Source organism: Panthera onca, chromosome F2, assembly GCF_046562875.1.
Source record: "Panthera onca isolate mPanOnc1 chromosome F2, mPanOnc1 haplotype 2, whole genome shotgun sequence".
Taxonomy (NCBI): domain Eukaryota; kingdom Metazoa; phylum Chordata; class Mammalia; order Carnivora; family Felidae; genus Panthera; species Panthera onca.
This window is the reverse complement of record NC_138356.1, coordinates 82,191,976-82,208,648: the sequence shown is the minus strand read 5'-3', so window position 1 is coordinate 82,208,648 and position 16,673 is coordinate 82,191,976. Positions and strand designations below refer to the sequence as shown.

The 16,673-nt window shown below is 53.9% G+C and overlaps 1 non-coding gene across 1 annotated transcript; it reads left to right on the top strand.

The window, feature by feature from the left end:
• The first annotated feature begins 447 nt into the window (after positions 1–447).
• LOC132677438 (small nucleolar RNA U13) lies at positions 448–550 on the top strand. Its single transcript, XR_009609296.1, has one exon. It is a non-coding gene; the product is annotated as a small nucleolar RNA U13 (small nucleolar RNA).
• The last annotated feature ends 16,123 nt before the right edge of the window (positions 551–16,673 follow it).

The following is a 16,673-nucleotide window of genomic DNA, read 5'->3' as shown; positions in this document are numbered from 1 at the left end:
CCCCGGGCTGGAGCCAGACACTGAACTCTGGGTGTGGAGGGCCATGCTCCCTCCGAGCCTCTGGGGGAGGGTGCTTCCTGCCTCTTCCGGCTGCTGGGGCTCCTGGTGTCCTTGGCTTGTGGCCTGTCCCTCCAACTCTGGCCTGTCTCCACGTGGTCTCCCCGGGTCTCTGTGAGTCCTTCCCTGTCTCTTACAAGGACACTCCCATTGGATGGAGGGCCCGCCAAGTCCAGGACGGCCTTACTTCAGTCCTCTGTGACACGACCGCACCTGCAAAGACCCGATTTCCTAACAAGGTCACAGGCTGAGGCTTCCGGTGGGCATGTGCTTTTGGGGGCACTTCACCCAGGACGCCGGTTCTGGGCCTGCTCCCCGTCACCCTGGGGCTGACCCCGGTCGGTCCTCGGCAGGATCATTCACCCTCACACTTAGAATCAGGCTCCGGGGATCTTTCTGTAGTTCGTAAGCGTGATGATTGGGCTTTCACGCCATCGTGGGACCCGTGGCTCCCTCAAACCTTGTTACAACCTCAGCATGTGACCCGTTGGCGTGGGAAAACAAAACACAAGAAAGGATCAGGGGCGCCTGGGTGGCTCAGTCGGTCAAGCATCTGACTTTGGCTCAGGTCATGGTCTCTCTGTTTGTGGGTTCGAGCCCCACATCGGACTCTATGCTGACAGCTTGGAGCTTGGAGCCTGCTTCGGATTCTGTGTCTCCCTCTCTCTCTGCCCCTCCCCTGCTCGCACTGTCTCTCTCTCTCTCTCTCAAAAATAAACATGAAAGAAAGGAAGAGAGAAGAAAGAAAGAAAAAAAGAAAGAAAGAAAGAAAGAAACAGGCCCCAGGGGACCAGGCGGCGGGGACATTGGGGACAAGGCGGTGCAGACTGGAGCACGTGGTGGCCTGAAGGGCAGGTGGCTGTGGGGGAGAAGGGGGGCTCCGGGATGGGGGTGGGGGACTCCACCCCGCTCAGCCTTCAGTGGCCGTGAAGGATGGGTCCAAGATAGGCACTAGGTGGTGGAGGGCGGTGCTTGGGGACTGTAGCCCGGGGCACACCTGCGGTGAGCTGCTGCCAGCCTCCTGCGGTCCAGGCGTCTTCACGGCCCCTCTGGGAGGCGGGGAGGCCACAGACTTAGCTCTGGAGTTGCTGGTGATAAGCTGCCCCTCCCCCCGCCCCCCCCCCCCCCCCAGTTCTGTCGCTAGAGAAAGCAAAGGGACTTTCCCTCCGGCAGTAAGGACTTTTTAAAATTTCTAGGCCACCTCCATTACCCCAGTAACCCGAGCCGGAGCCCGGAGTGCCCCCATGCCTCTCTTTCTCAGACCTTCTTTCATCCGTTCCCCCCCGCCCCCATCCCAGTCCCACCTCTGAATGTCTCCAGAAGCTTCCCAGGCCTTTCTTCCTGCTGCTATGACCCCAGACCAGGACTTCACTACTTAAAAACAAAAAAAAGACAAACAATTTATTTAAACTAAAAAATCTGACAAAAACAGCTCAGACATTTCTTCCCTGCCTCTGGCAACCACCAGTCTGTTCTCTGTGTCTATCGACTTCGTTTTTTTTTTTAATGTTTATTTATTTTTGAGAGAGAGACAGAGTGTGAAGAGGGGGAGGGGTAGAGAGAGAGGGAGACAGAGGCTCTGAAGCAGGCTCCAGGCTCTGAGCTGTCAGCACAGAGCCTGAGGCAAGGCTCGAACCTATGAACCTAGAGGCCATGACCTGAGCCGAAATTGGGCGCTCAACTAACTGAGCCACTGCCCCTTAAATTGTTTTTTACAAAAACATATTTTTTAAGTTTATTTGATTATCTTGAGAGACAGAAAGTGCACACCAGTGGGGGAGGGACAGAGAGGGAGAGAGAGGACCCCAAGCTCTGCCAGCACAGAGCCCGACGTGGGGCTCGAACTCACAACCGTGAGATCATGACCTGAGCCGAAATCAAGAGTCGGACACTTAACCGACTGAGCCACCCAGGTGCCCCTCAACTTAGTTTTTTGAAAAATTATTTTTAGGGGCGCCTGGGTGGCTCAGTCAGTTAAGCTTCCAATTTCAGCTCAGGTCATGATTTCACATTTGTGGGTTCGAGCCCCGCGTCGGGCTCTGTGCTGACAGCTCGGAGCCTGGAGCCGGCTTCGGATTCTGTGTCTCCCTCTCTCTCTGCCCCTCCCCTACTCATGCTCTGTCTCTCTTTCCTTCACAAATAAACACTGAAAAAAAAAAACAAAACCAAGCACTGCGATGGAGCGTTGGGAGTTAGTGTGTGTGGCCCCCATTGCCTGCCCCTTGGTCGGGACGTCCAGCCGCTTTCTTCCTTGGCCAGGACGGGCACGAATCATTGGATTTCTCAGTTTGGTAACAGTTGTCCCAAGGCGGCCCAAACTTCCAGTGAGAAGAGGAGGACTTCTAGCCACCGTCACGCGGTGCGGCGTGCCATCACTCTGCTCCAGCCCTGCTTCCGTGAGCAGCCAGCTGGGCGCAGAGGGACCGTGGCGCAGGCACAGGGACGGCGTGGGGCCGGGGCTCAGGCCAGGTCTGTCCCCAGCTCCACCACACTTTCTCCTCAGCCTCGACGGTCGTTGCAGGATTTTACGTGTGTCCGCGTAGGCACTGAATCGTGGGGGGATTTTTCAGAGGCCAGATGCTCTTTGCTGATCTGTCTTCAAAGGCACCGCATTGACACAAGGCTCCAAACAGCCTCCCCACACATTTTCTCCTGAGGTCATTGCTGGCCCCAGCGGGTTTTTTGTCTTAATTAATTTTATCAGAAAATGGACAAGCCCTTTCTCCCTCCCTACAGCAGGGACGGAGAGATTAAAATGACGTCTGCGGCGTGAGACCTGAAACTACAGTGTCACTTCCCGTTCCGTGGGGGCGGAAATGACCTTTACTCACGTCCCAGGGCACGGGGCACCGCGGAGCAGGGGCTGGTCCCTCCTGGCCCCCGGGATGCAGCACCGGTGTGTGTGGATGCCGGCTCCCACTGTCCTCAGGTGACACCGGACAAGGACACCTGGGGGGAGGCGCTCGGCCCAGCTGGATGGTCCCAGAGTCGCGCTTCCTCTTACACAGTGGTTCTCGGGTTCCTGGAGGCCACGTCGACCAGCGATGTCCTTCCACGACTCAGTCTCCTGTAGCTCCTCCCGCCCTGCCCCTGCCTGGCCACTGACCTTTAGAGGCACCGGGTACCTCGGTGGCTAGAAGCCGGGCATACGCTCCTGCGCACAGAAGGAGGCAAGCCCTGTCCCCCATGTTGCTGACGGGGTGACCGTTTGCTAATGGCTTCTACAGCCTCCTGAGCGAATGACCTTCTAGGAACACTTCTGCCCGACTCGGGACCCCAGCTCCAAATCCTAAACTCCCACGAGCTTCGGGCAGGGTGGGGCGGCCGTATCTGGGCCAGTGCACGAGTTTCCACCATCCCATATGGTAGTTTGTCCAGCTTGGGAAGACGGCGTACTTCCAAAACCGTGCTTGTGCGTCAGGGTGACCCCAGCTGGGTGAGCTCTGTCCCCGACCTCAGCCCCTCGGCCGCGTCGGAGGCTCCCATCCCCCGCCCAGCTGTGCCTGCAGCGGGCAGCTGTCCACGTCATCAGGACGCTGAAGCCACACGCCCTCCGAGCTCATTCGCGCCCGTGGCCGTCCGTCTGGAGGCGCAGACCTAGCTCTGACGCTGAGGGGGAGACGGCAGCCCCCTGCCCCCCGCAGCTGCCCGGGCAGACTCGGGGCCACACCGAGCCCCCCGGAGGCCTCAGTGGTGTCGTCTCTCTCAGGTCATCCGGAAAACGCCCGTATCGTGTGCGGACAGCCCGGGCTGGTTGGCAGCCAGCGGGGGCACCGGCTCATTTATGCTGGCGGATCACCCCGGGGGTGCAGGGCCCCGTCCCACGCTGGGGACGTTTCTCCATCACCCGCCTTCAGTGGGCACACCTGTGGGGGAGGGAGCAAGGGTGTTATTGATTCTCGTGCTCCGAGGGCTCCTGTGGAAGTAGGGGGGCCGTGTGCCTCCAGGGACCGTGGCCGTGGGCGCCCCTGCCCCACCTGGGGCCGTGTCCTCCCTGCAGGCGGTGGGCTCCACGTCTCCTCGGCCAGGCAGTGTTGCCAGGTGCGGGCCGAGGGTGCGGGTCCGCACGCGGGGGGCGCTTGGTCTCCACACCCACATGCCAGCTCGTCCTGGGACCCGCGGGTCTCGCCCTGGGGGTCTGACCAAGGTGCCGGCCGGGCCTCGGTCCCCTCTGGGGTGGCAGTGGGAGTTTTGTCCGGTGTCTGTGCCAGGCACTCGGGTCTTCCTCGACGTTCCCACGGGGACTCACATGGCTGGTGCCCTGGATGGGTCTCACTGTCCCATCACTGGAGACTCAACTGCCTGGAGACCCTGTGGTACTAAGGGCTACGGCCAGAGTCTGGAAAGACCCAAACATCCAAACGTTCCCCGAGTGTATGGACCTCCCTCCTTTTTCACCGAAAAAACCCCCAGTTCTGAGAGTCAACCTCAGGAGGCTCATCGTCTCCGGGGTCCCCACAGAGCTCACCGCAGGCCTGGTGCACGGACGCTGATCTCCTAGCAGCAAAATGGCCTTGCCTGGGACCCGCCTTGGTGGGGATCCAGCCAGGATCCGGCCGGGCAGTCCCGGCTAGGGCCCTCGGAGGCCTCTGCCATCAGGCAGCCGTGTCGGGGCCCAGACCGTCACCTGCCGGGCCGCTTCCTCTCTGGTCACAGGCTTCTTCCCGCTGCCCATGACACGGGGCAGCGTTTCTGGTCTCAGAATGATCTGATGCCTTCCACGGTCAGGGTGGTGGTGTGCAGAATTCAAATGCCCCCAAGATTCTTTTTTTTTAAGATTTTATTTTTAGGGGCGCCTGAGTGGCTCAGTCAGTTAAGCAGTTAAGTGATTAGGCGTCTGGCTCTTGGTTTGAGCTCAAATCACGATCTCACAGCTTGTGAGTTGGAGCCCCGTGTCGGGCTCTGCACTGACAGTGTGGAACCCGCTTGGGATTTTCTCTCTCTCTCTACTCCTCTCCCCCCCTCTGTCTTTTAACGTAAATAAATAGGGGCGCCTGGGTGGCTCAGTCGTTAAGCGTCCGACTTTAGCTCACAGTCTGTGAGTTCCAGCCCCGCGTCGGGCTCTGTGCTGACAGCTGGGAGCCTGGAGCCTGCTTTGGATTCTGGGTCTCCCTCTCTCTCTCTGCCCCTCCCCTGCTTACACGCTCTCTCTCTCTGTCTCAAAAATAAATAAAAACATTTTTAAAAATTAAAAAAAATAAACATTAAAAAAATTTTATTTTTAAGGAATCTCCACACCCAACACGGGGCTCGAACTCACAACCCCGAGATCAAGAGTCCCTCGCTCCACTGACTGAGCCGGCCAGGCACCCCAAACCCCTTCGGACTCTGGTCCTGGTTACTCGGTCGGCACCCTTGCCCGGCGCTGCTGAGCGGGGATGTGCAGGTGAGGGGACGGCCGAGTCTCCGGCACTGTGATTCCTAGGTGTGGGGGAGCCCGCAGAGGAGGGGGACTCAGGGGAAGGAATGGGGCGGCCTCTAGGGGCAGAGAGGGGTCCCAGCTGACCTCAGCAAGGACAAAGGGCGCTTGGTCCTACAAGAGGAGCTCTGCCAGCTGTCGGATGAGCCCCTGGGCCCCGGAGGGGGGCGCAGCCTGGCTGCACGTTGGCTGCAGGGAGCCCAAGAGTCCTCCCAGACTTCCTGTGGGCAAACTGTGAGACAGCACCAGGGGCTGAGCAGGTGGCGGCGGGTGACACGGTGGCCGCCTCGTGGGTCTAGGGTCCCCCAGGGTGCTGGTCCCACCCCGGTTTTGATTTCTGCCAGCGGCTCCTGCCTCTCGTGTCCTAGCTGCCAGACCCTCTGGTATCGGGGGTCTGTCCTCTGCGCAAGGGGACTGCTGGGCCACCCCGGGAATGCTCACTCTCCCTTCTGCCTAGGCCCCCCCCACCCCCGCACCCCCCCGCGGTCTCAGATCTCCTCCTGGCGACTCTGAACAGAAGTCACAGGGTTCCTGGAGGAGGACTGTGATTTCCCCCAAACGGGACAGCTCTGGAGTGTTCCAGGGAGTGGCAAAGCTGTGAAAGTGGGGCACAGAGATCACTGGGGCCTCTGGGCCTCGGGGGGGGACAGTCAGTGTAAAAAGGCTTCAACAAGTAGAAGGTGGTTAACCACTCAGGCGTCCGAGTGGGCACTGCAGGGCAAGGGGATAGTGGGGGGGAGGGGGGCCTGGGGACACTGGGGGAGGGGGAGTTCCAGGGAGGAGACACTGGGGACCCAGGGAGAGTGGGAGGGGGGTTCCGGGGAGGGGATGCTGGGGGGCCTGGGGAGAGTGAGGGGAGGGGGGCTCGGGGAGAGTGGGGGAAGGGGAGTTCCAGGGAGGGGGCGCTGGGGGGCCTGGGGGGAGGGGGGGAAGGGGGGCCCCGAGCAGTGGGCGCTGGGGGGCCGCGGGGAGAGTCGGGTCGGGGAGGGGGGGCCCCCCCCACCAGGCGGCGGAGTTGCACTGGGGCAGCTGGAGGGCCTCGTCCTCAGGATTTCTCTTCTCACTCCCACTCGTGGTGATGGGATGTGAACTGCTCCAGAGTGGGGAAAAGGGGACAGATGGGGGACCCTAAGAGGGATGATGGGTGAGCAGCTCCCAGTGCCCGCCTGGCCATGTCCCCGTTCTCCGTCCCATTCCTAACAGCGGACACTTCCAGCAGTGTTTACTCCCCGCCCCCAGGAGGCCTTCTCCTCCTCTTGGAGCGGACCTCCCCCCTCCCCCCCCCAGCCTGAGGCCCCAAGCGGGGGTCGTACAGATACCCAGCTTGGGAGACCCCTGGGCACAGCACCTGCCACATCCAGCCAGGAGGCCACGGGCACTTGGAACTTTCCTGCTGCTTTGGAAGGAGTATGTCATTTTGGGGGGGGGCGGTTACTTCTCTGGGGAGAAGCCCCCCCCCCCCCATCACCCCCGCTGCAGCCAGTCAGTTGTTAAATGTGTTCGCTCACAGCAGCTTGTAGCCGTTTGGGGGCTGACCCGGGACTGGTGGCCAGGTGACCGCATCCAAGTCTCCCCTCCCCTCAGCAGTGTGTGGAATGAGGGGTGAGCCCGCCCTCCTGGTGCTGATTTGAGGACCCCCAGTGCCCAGTCCTCAGACTTCTGCCGTCTCTTCCCCCAGGGTGTCCCAGCTGTCTGACAGAATGCCGCTGGGCTCCCCCCTCCCCCAGCTCCCTGGAGCTGCCTTCCTCCCCCTGCAGAGCCTCTGAGCAGATGGTGCTGAAGGCTGGGCGACCTTCCGAGGGAGCTCAGCGTCTGTCTCATTGGTCACAGGAGAAAGAAGGCTTGTCTCAGGGGGGAAAGCTCTTCCTCATTTTCCAGCTGCTCCTGGAGGCCCAGCTTCTTCCCGGGCACAGCAGCCGGAGGACAGAGCTCTCCACCTGCTTGCCCAGCGCCCCCCCACCCGCCCCCCTCCCCTCCTCCCCCCCCCCCCCCCCCCCCCGCCCCACGCCTGGCTGGTTCTGAGGCTCAAGCTCTGGCCTCTGGCCTCCAGACGAGGATGGGGAGACAGACATCCTGGCAGAGGGGAGCCCGGGGGAAGCATCCAGACACCGCCCAGCCTGCCCTCCTGACACCTCATGGGTGGGGGAGGGTGCAGAGAGAACCCCCAGGGGTGCCCGGGGCCTTCGCCTACACGAGGATGTGTTTCCACTGAGAAACATTTTGCTTGGAAATCCAGTAGTTACACGGAGATACTGACATTTCCCAGTGGCCGTGATAAACCCAGACTTGTGTGTGATGAGCCTAGACGGGCCGACATGAGAACATGTGTTTATCTGTCCAGGAGGAAGCGCGAGCTTGGATTGCAAGTCTGCAAGGAAATGTGCGGATCCCTCCCCCTTTCTTCTTTTTCCTCGCTTTCTCCGAGGCATCCCCCGGGGAAGGAAGGAAAGCTGTAACCAGCTGCTAGCCCTCCTTCCCAGGCATGTGTGAGTGTGTGCGAATGTGAGTGCGTGTTTGTGAGCGTGTATGCACGGTCACGTGTTGTGTTTCTTTTTTTTTTTTTAATGTTTATTCATTTTTGAGAGACAGAGAGATCGCTAGCAGGGGAGGGGCAGAGAGAGAGGGAGACACAGAATCGGAAGCAGGCTCCAGGCTCCGAACTGTCAGCACGGAGCCCGACGCAGGGCTCGAACTCACGAACCACGAGATCATGACCTGACCCGAAGTCGGAGGCCTAACCCACTGAGCCACCCAGGGATGCCTCACATGTTGTGTTTCTTGATATGGGTCATGGTCAGAGAAGCGAAATGTCCACTGGCTTAAAGGACCGAACTCAACCCACTTTCCTGAAGTTACTTCTGGATCAATCCAGATCACCGAGACGGGCGCACCATGCCCCCACCTTTGCCAGCTGCCAGCCCGCGGCATGAACGTGCACCGAAGATGTAAAACTGTCACCGTCGTGCGCTCGGCGTGATGTCGATAGGCCCGTCCCGGTTGGGGTCGTGAGGGAGACCCTGCTTCTTGTCACGGTCCCCTCTGCCAGGATGCCGCATTAGAACTTGGACACCTAGGGACCTTGCTCTGCTTTGGCTTATGGGCGGGAGAAAGGGGCACTGGCCTGTTTTTCCGCACCGGATCCCAGCCTCCCTCCCCCCACCCCGCACTGCCACCCCTGCCCAGTGCCTTTCAGCCTCGCGTTGGCTCCTTCGTGGTTCATCCAGGTCATACCTTTGTCTTCTTTCCCTCCCCCGTTTGCCTCCAGTTCCCCAAGTCTTTGATTATCAGCTTGCACAGTCCCTCACTCGGGCTGTAAAGGCGGTGAGCGCGTCAGCTGCTCTGGCCCTCTCGTTTCGGGACCCCACACCGGGCACCCCCTGAATGTCTGCCCCCCTCTGCCCTCGCTCCAGAGTCTGGCGTCCACTGTGTGGGCTGAGCCTCTCTCTCAGACTCCTCTTAGCTCTCTGGAGACGAAACGAGGAATAAAGGTAAGTACACATGGACCTCAGGGTTGATTCAGCACCCGGGCAGGTGTGAGCGCTGAGATGCTGTGGGGACATCACGGATGCTCCCGGGCCACGGGTGCGTCTCAGATTAACCAGATTTTGGGGCTCTGGGCCGTCAGATGTCTGCTCTTGACACAACTTGCTATCTCACGAAATGACAGCATCGACCTCCCCTCCTCCCACCCCCTTACTCCGCAAAATTAATGTATCTCACAACAAGAATGGGCAGGTATTTGCTCTGGAACCTTAAACAGTACATCCGGGAACTTTGATTTCATTCCAAAGGTCCAGAGTTCCCCTAGACGTCTTCCCACCACGGCCACACTCTCCATTCACCGCCCACCTGAAGCTAAACGTTAATACAAGCAAGTAAACAATTATTTGTACTAGTAAATTGAATATTCTTCTGATAAGTTTATGGATGAGAAACGAAATCACCATGTAAATGTAAAACTATCTCTAACTGAATACTAATGAAAAACTTACATATAAAGATTGTTAGGGTACACAGAAGTGGTGATTTTTACCCTTGCCTACTTATGCCAGAGAATAAGAGAAGCTAAAAGTGCCCGGCTTTGAACTTGAAAAATGAGCAATGGATTAGATCCCCCAAAAGAGATACTAAAGTAAAAGTGGAAATGAAGGAGGAAGGACAGTAATGGCGGGGTGATGGAGCCCGCCAGAACCCATTATGGGTTCCAACAGGAGGAGCTCCTGACGCGACCCAACAAGGGAGGGAAGTAGGTGAGGTGAACACCGTCAATACAGATAAAAGTAGAACGTATCTGTAGATAAAGCACACGTAGTGTAGCAAGTAATTCAAAACATTAGACGACGTGAGACATTCATAGAGAAAAATAACTTGAAAAGTGGACTTGTAATTAGATAGCATGTATTGTACTGTAATTATGAGATAATTGAGGCAAAATCTTTTTGTTCTTTTTTTTTTATTTTAGAGGGAGAGAGAGAGAGACCATCATGGGGGGAGAGAGAGAGAGAGAATCTTACACACTCTCCATGCTCAGCGTGGAACCCAGCTCAGGGCCTCGATCCCAAGACTCTGGGATCTTGACCTGAGCCGCAATTAAGAGTCAGACGCTCACCCGACTGAGCCACCCAGGCGCCCCCGAAGCAAACCACTTGAGATCACCCCAGAGAAGAGGAAGAGAGAATACTCAGCCACCCATCCAAATCCAAGAGGCCAGCACAGGGCAAAGACCTGAAGAGTCATGACAAGAAACGTTCCGGGTCCATTTACTCAAAAACAGAGAAATAAGACTCCAAGTCGAATTTTAACAAACCAAATCCGAAAAGACATATAAAAATGTGTATGTATAAAAACATAATTCAAGATGACCAAGGTAGGTTTAATCCAGGAGTGCAAGGGAGGTGTGAAATTAGAAAATCTGTGAAAGAGTATCATCTCAGGAACAGAAAAAATGAGAAAAGTCACCTGGTCATTTCAATTAAAAAGCTTTTGAAGAAAATTTAACACAAATTCACGAAAAACTCCTTGTAAGTAGGAGTAGAGGAGTATTAACTCAGTAAAGGCTATCTATAAAAAACCTACCGCCAATTATAAACAGGGAAACATTAATAGCATTCCCTGTAACATCAGAAATGATCCAGAGATATTTACTTTCACCATTTTTACTCGATGATAGAATAAGTGACCTAAAAAATAAGAAAATGAAAATAAGGCATAAAGATTGGAAAAGAAGACATTAAAAGGTCATTATTTAGGGGTGCCTGCGTGGCTCAGTTGGTTAAGTGTCTGACTTGGGCTCAGGTCATGATCTCACAGGTTGTGAGTTCAAGCCCCACATTGGGCTCTGTGCTGACAGCTCAGAGCCTGGAGCCTGCTTCACATTCTGTGTTTCCCTCTCTCTCTGCCCCTCCCCCCCCCCCCCCCCCCGTCTCTCTCTTGGTCTCTTTCTTTTAAAAATAAACATTAAAAAATTAAAAAAATAAAATTTCATTATTTATAGATTATAGAAGAGGTTGGCAAACTACAGCTGCCAGGCAAAAATCTGACCCACAGCGGGTCAAGTCTGGCTTCACCTGTTTGTCTCTGACTGTACCATCCCTGGTGACCCAAAGCAGGCAGGTACTGAGGGGTCATCAACACCGGGGTTAAGAGAACCACTGGTAAATTTCCTATTGTTGTGGCTTTGAGTCTGGGGACAATCTGTGCCATGTGGCAGGCTAACACGAGGGACAGAACCCCTAGTCTTAATGACTTTAAGAACCCGAGGGCAGAGTTCAGGACCAGCATAGCAGCTGGAAAACGAGGGAACAAACCAAAAAAGATAGAGCAGGGCCGCCCCGAATCCCATGTATAAGGTCTCCTCAAATCTCTGGCTGACCTCTTAACCCTGCGTGTGTACGGAAGTTTCCAAACAGTCCAACTAAGCTTGCTAGATCGAGCTGCAGGTTTCCTTGCCGCCCACTGAAGAGGACACCGTTTGCAGGTGGAGTTCAGCCAGGCTGGTGGCCTGGTGCCCTTCAGAGGAACCCAGCAAATTCAGAGTTTCTACGCCCATCATTCTCAGTGTCCAGGAAGCAGCCTAAAACTACGTGAGGAAACTTACCTGAAGAGACAGGAGACTATGATGCACACTCTAGAGAAAAGATGATGACCAGAGATCTACACTGAGACGATCCAGAATCCAGATTCTGTAATCACAACGTAAAGGCTTTAAAGCAGCCATATCGCTATGTTCAAGGACGTCAAGGAAAATATGCTTGCGATGAATGAAACGAATAAAAAGATAGGAAATCTCGACAGAGAAATGGCGACTCTGAGAGGATTCAAATGAAAATTCTAGAACTAAAACAATCAAACATTTGAAAATTCACCATTTGGGCTGAAGAGAAGATTGGAAGTGACACAAGAGTTAGTAACCTGAAGATAAATTGGTAGACATTAACCAATTTGAAGAATACACAGAAAAATATAGTAAAAAATGCACATGGCCTCAAGGAACTGGGGAACAATATTGAAGGGTCTATCATAAATATTATAGGAGTTCCAGAAGAAGGAGAAAGAGACTGAAGAGGAGTAGGAGGGGAGGGAGGAGGGGGAGGGTGAGGGGAAGGGGGAGGAGGAGAGGAGGAGCAGGAGGAGGTGGAGGAGAAGAGAGAATTGTTTGAATAAATAACGGCCAAAACCTTTCATAGTTGATGAAAGGTACAAAATTGCAAATTCAAGAAGGTCAGCAGCCCCCAAGGTGTAAACATGAGGAAAACTACAGTTGGACGCAAGGCGGTCAAACTGCTGACAACCAAAGATAAGAACATTGTGAAAGCAGCCAGAGGGAAACCCCCATTACTAAGCAGAGGAACAACTAAAAAAACAGCTGACTTCTCATCAGAAAAAGTAGAGGCCAGAAGACAGTGGAACAACATCTTGAAAGTCCTGGAAGAAAAAATTATTTGCCAAAAATTCTATATCCGGTGAAAATATTCTTCAAGAAAGAAGGCAAAATAGGGGCGCCCGGGTGGCTCAGTCGGTTAAGCGTCCGACTTCGGCTCAGGCTCAGGTCATGATCCCGTGGTCCGTGAGTTCAAGCCCGGCATCTGGCTCTGCTGACAGCTTGGAACCTGCTTCAGATTCTGTGTCTCCCTCTGTCTTGCCCCTCCCCCGCTCATGCTCTGTCTCTCTCTCTCTCTGAAAAATAAGCAAACATTAAAAAAAAAAAGAAGAGGGGCACCTGGGTGGCTCAGTCGGTTGAGGGTCCGACTTCAGCTCAGGTCACGATCTCACGGTCCGTGAGTTCGAGCCCCGCGTTGGGCTCTGTGCTGACAGCTCAGAGCCTGGAGCCTGCTTCTGGTTCTGTGTCTCCCTCTCTCTCTGCCCCTCCCCCGTTCATGCTCTGTCTCCCTCTGTCTCAAAAATAAATAAACATTAAAAAAAATTAAAAAAAAAAAGGTAAAATACTTTTATTTGAGAGAATGAAGCTATGGGAATTCACAGCCAGCACAGCTGTGCTAGGAGAAATGACGAGGGTAAGCTACGAGCCTCCCAGCCGAATATCCGTGTTTATTCTTCCTCCACGCACGTGCAGGGACAGACCCCACTTCGCTGTTTCCCATCCACCGTGGGTGCCCTGAGAAGCTGACCGAACCTTAGAGCTGCTGGGGTGTGGGGTGTAAGGTCAGAGAGTGCGCGGGGTTTGTTTACCGAGACCAGAGGGGACCGCTCAGGCATGGCGGTCTCAGTCCATAAAGCACTCGACCCATCGGCTCCCTCGGGCTCTCGCTCTGAGAAAGGAACCAGACAGCCATGCCCTGGGCACCCAGCTGCTCAGCTGGGACTTGAACAGGACCTTCCGGGACTTGGCTTTTGTTCAAGGCCAGATTTGATCCGTTCTCAAAAGTCTCCTTTATCTCCCGGCTCAGGACCATCTTCTCTGACGCAGATACGAGAAAGCTACAAATCAGCAACAGACCAGAGGAACACTGCTCCGTGTGAGAGCGACAGTCTGAGAGCACATTCAAATCGACACAGTCTTTACAAAGCGAGCATCTTAGTATTTTTGTAAATACCTAGGACACACGAATGAGGGACATGCGCCTTCTCAAAACGTCTGGGCCACCGTGAAGCGGGGTCTGTCCCTGCACGTGCGTGGAGGAAGAATAAACAGGGATATTCAGCTGGGAGGCTCGTAGCTTACACTCTCATCCTTTGGCAATAACTTCAGATTTATAACAGAGTTGCAAACAAGTACAAGAATTATTCTATATAACCCTTTACCCAGATTTCTCAGAAGGTAACATCGTATACAACTATTGTACGATGATCAAAATCACAAAGTTAGCACTGATCCCGCATGATCACCTAATCCCCGGGTCCCATTCTGATCTTACCCGTCATGTCCCCACGCCCTTCCGTCTGGGACGGGCCCCCAGTCTTGACTTCTTTCAGGACCTCACACTGTTTGAACAGGAACAATGTAGAAAGTCTTTTCATTCCGGCTAGTTGTTTACTGATGATTACATTTAGTTCAAGGCTTTTGACAAAAATATCACGGGAACGTGGCTGTGTTCTTCTCGGTGCATCACATCAGGAGGCCGGGAAGCTGATGTGTCCCGTCACTGGCAGTGTGCACTCTGATCACTGGGTTAAGGTGGCACCTGCCAGTTTCTTCCACTGCAAAGTTACCCCTTGTCCTGTAGTGTTTAAGACGCGTCTTGTGAGAAAGTTTTCAAAACTACGTAATGTTTTCTTTCCCATCACTCTTTTGCCCAGGTGGTCAGTCTTTTTTGTTTTTAAATTTTTTTCATATTTATTTATGTTTGAGAGAAAGAGAGGGACAGAGCGTGAGCAGGGGAGGGGCAGAGAGAGACGGAGGCACAGAATCCGCAGCAGGCTCCAGGCTCCACGCTGTCAGCACAGAGCCCGACGCGGGGCTTGAACCCACAAACTGCGAGATCACGACCTGAGCCGAAATCAGAAGCTTAACCGACTGAGCGCCGCCCCCCCCCACCCCGAGCACCCCCTGCTTAATCTCTTTTGATGATGCTTGCCTAAAACAATTGTTATTGTGATTTTTTGCCAAATGGTCATTAAGTATTTCCATCATTCTCTGTACACGGATTGGAATTTGACTGCATTTTGCCGTATTTCTCCTCTCCCTGTCCTGGGATTCGCTTTTTATTTATTTATCTATTTTTTTTTAAATTCAGATTCCTTTGAAAAAGAAATGATACTTGATAGTATTTGAAAACCGACATCTGGGCCAGTCCATGCTTGTCGCTATTGGGGTGTGTCACAGGATATACCTTCGCACACACACCCCCTTCCATCACATTCCATCACATTCCGTCTTTCCTTCCCCTTCCACGCGTTTTGTCTCTGTTCTCCCGCAGTGAGAATCCTGTCATGTGACATCAGTGTATTTAAGTGGCTTGATTAGGAAAGGTCTGCGTGTGTATTTCTTGGAGTCTCCATGTTTGGGATTCACTGGGCATCTTGAATCCATAGTTTGCTGTCTTTTCCCAAATTCAGAAAATTACCAGTCACTGTTTTTTGAATATTTTTCCTGTCCCCCATTTTTGTCATCTTGTTCTAGGGTGTCATTTGCACACGTGTTAGACTTTCTGGTGTTGTCCCCGAGGCTCTGTTCGTTTCTTCGGCGCCTTTTCTTCGTGTCGTGTTCAGACTGGATAATCGCTGCGATTTATCCCCAGGTTGTCTGAGTCTTTCTTTTCTCATCCTCATCATGCTGCCGAGCCCAGCAGGTGAGGGTTTTAATCTGGCGATTGTGTTTTTCGGTGCTACAAGTCCCGTTTTGTCATTCTTCGTGTGTTTCCCCTCTAGCTGACACTTCTCTCTCCATTCATCTGAAGTGTGTTTGCCCTCAGTTCTCGGGGCATTTTTACACTAACTGCTTTGAAGGCTTTGTGTGATGATTCCTAGTTGGGTTTTGCCCGATCTTCCGTATAAAGAGTAACTTTGAACGTGAGGCTAGGAGATGCCGAATCTTACTTCCATCTGATGGGAAGTGTTGATATTCTTGTTTTGGCAGAAGCAGTCCACCCGGTTCGGTTTATGCTACGAGCGCAGACCCGGGTTCGTGCGTTCTGGCTTCTGTGCTGGCCCAGGTTTCAAAGGCTGCTGTGTCTGGACAGCCAGTGGCCTGTCTGGTGCCCATGGTCCTCATGGTCTCCGCTGCTCAGGGCCCAGCCTGTGTGCACAGCTCAGGAGCAAGCCTTGGTTTCCATAAGCATCTTTACGGAATTTCTCTCCATGCAGGGGACCCTGCCCAGCCCACCCTCCCCCAACCTGACCCAGCCCCGGCAAGGCCGCCCTGGACGCCCTGCACACGACCTCGTGCGGCACCCCCTCCCTGGTACCGTCTCATTGGAATTTCGGTCGCAGGTGAAGGCAGACATCTTTTCTTAAGTTTAAGTGGTATTTCATATCATTTTTGTTACATTTTTTTCATATTTTTCTCATATTTGCTATCAGGCTTTTCTCCTTTCCTCAATATAGCCCCGGGGGTGAACATTTTTTTTTTTAATGTTTTTTTATTTTTGAGAGAGTGAGAGACAGAGCGTGAGTGGGGGACGGGAAGAGAGGGAGGGAGACACAGAATCCGAAGCAGGCTCCAGGCTCTGAACTATCAGCACGGAGCCCAACGTGGGGCTTAAACCCATGAGCTGCAAGATCATGACCTGAGCCGAAGTCAGATGCTTAACCGACTAAGCCACCAAGGCGCCCCAATCTATCTTTATTTTTAATGTTTATTTATTTATTTTGAGAGAGAGAGAGAGACAGAGGGACAGAGAGAGCACGAGCAGGGGGAGGGGCAGAGAGAGAGGGAGAGAGAATCCCAAGCAGGCCCCAAGCAGTCAGCTCGGAGCCCGACTTGGGGCTCGATCCCACAAACCGTGAGGTCATGACCAGAGCCAAGATTGAGAATTGGCCACTTAACCGACTGAGCCCCCCAGGGTCATCTCACATATCTTTTTATTTCTTATATTTGGATCTTGATTAATACTAAAGAAGACTTTCTCTGCACCCAGGTTTGAAAGATATTCACATCCCAGAGTCTTGAGGTTTTTGTTTGTTTTTAGTGTGGTTTAACGTCTGGTAGCACTAATTCCCCCACAACTCTGCTTTTTCCCAGAGTATTTTTAGCTGATCTTAAGAATGTTGTTGTTTATGTGCGTTTCAACTCATCTCA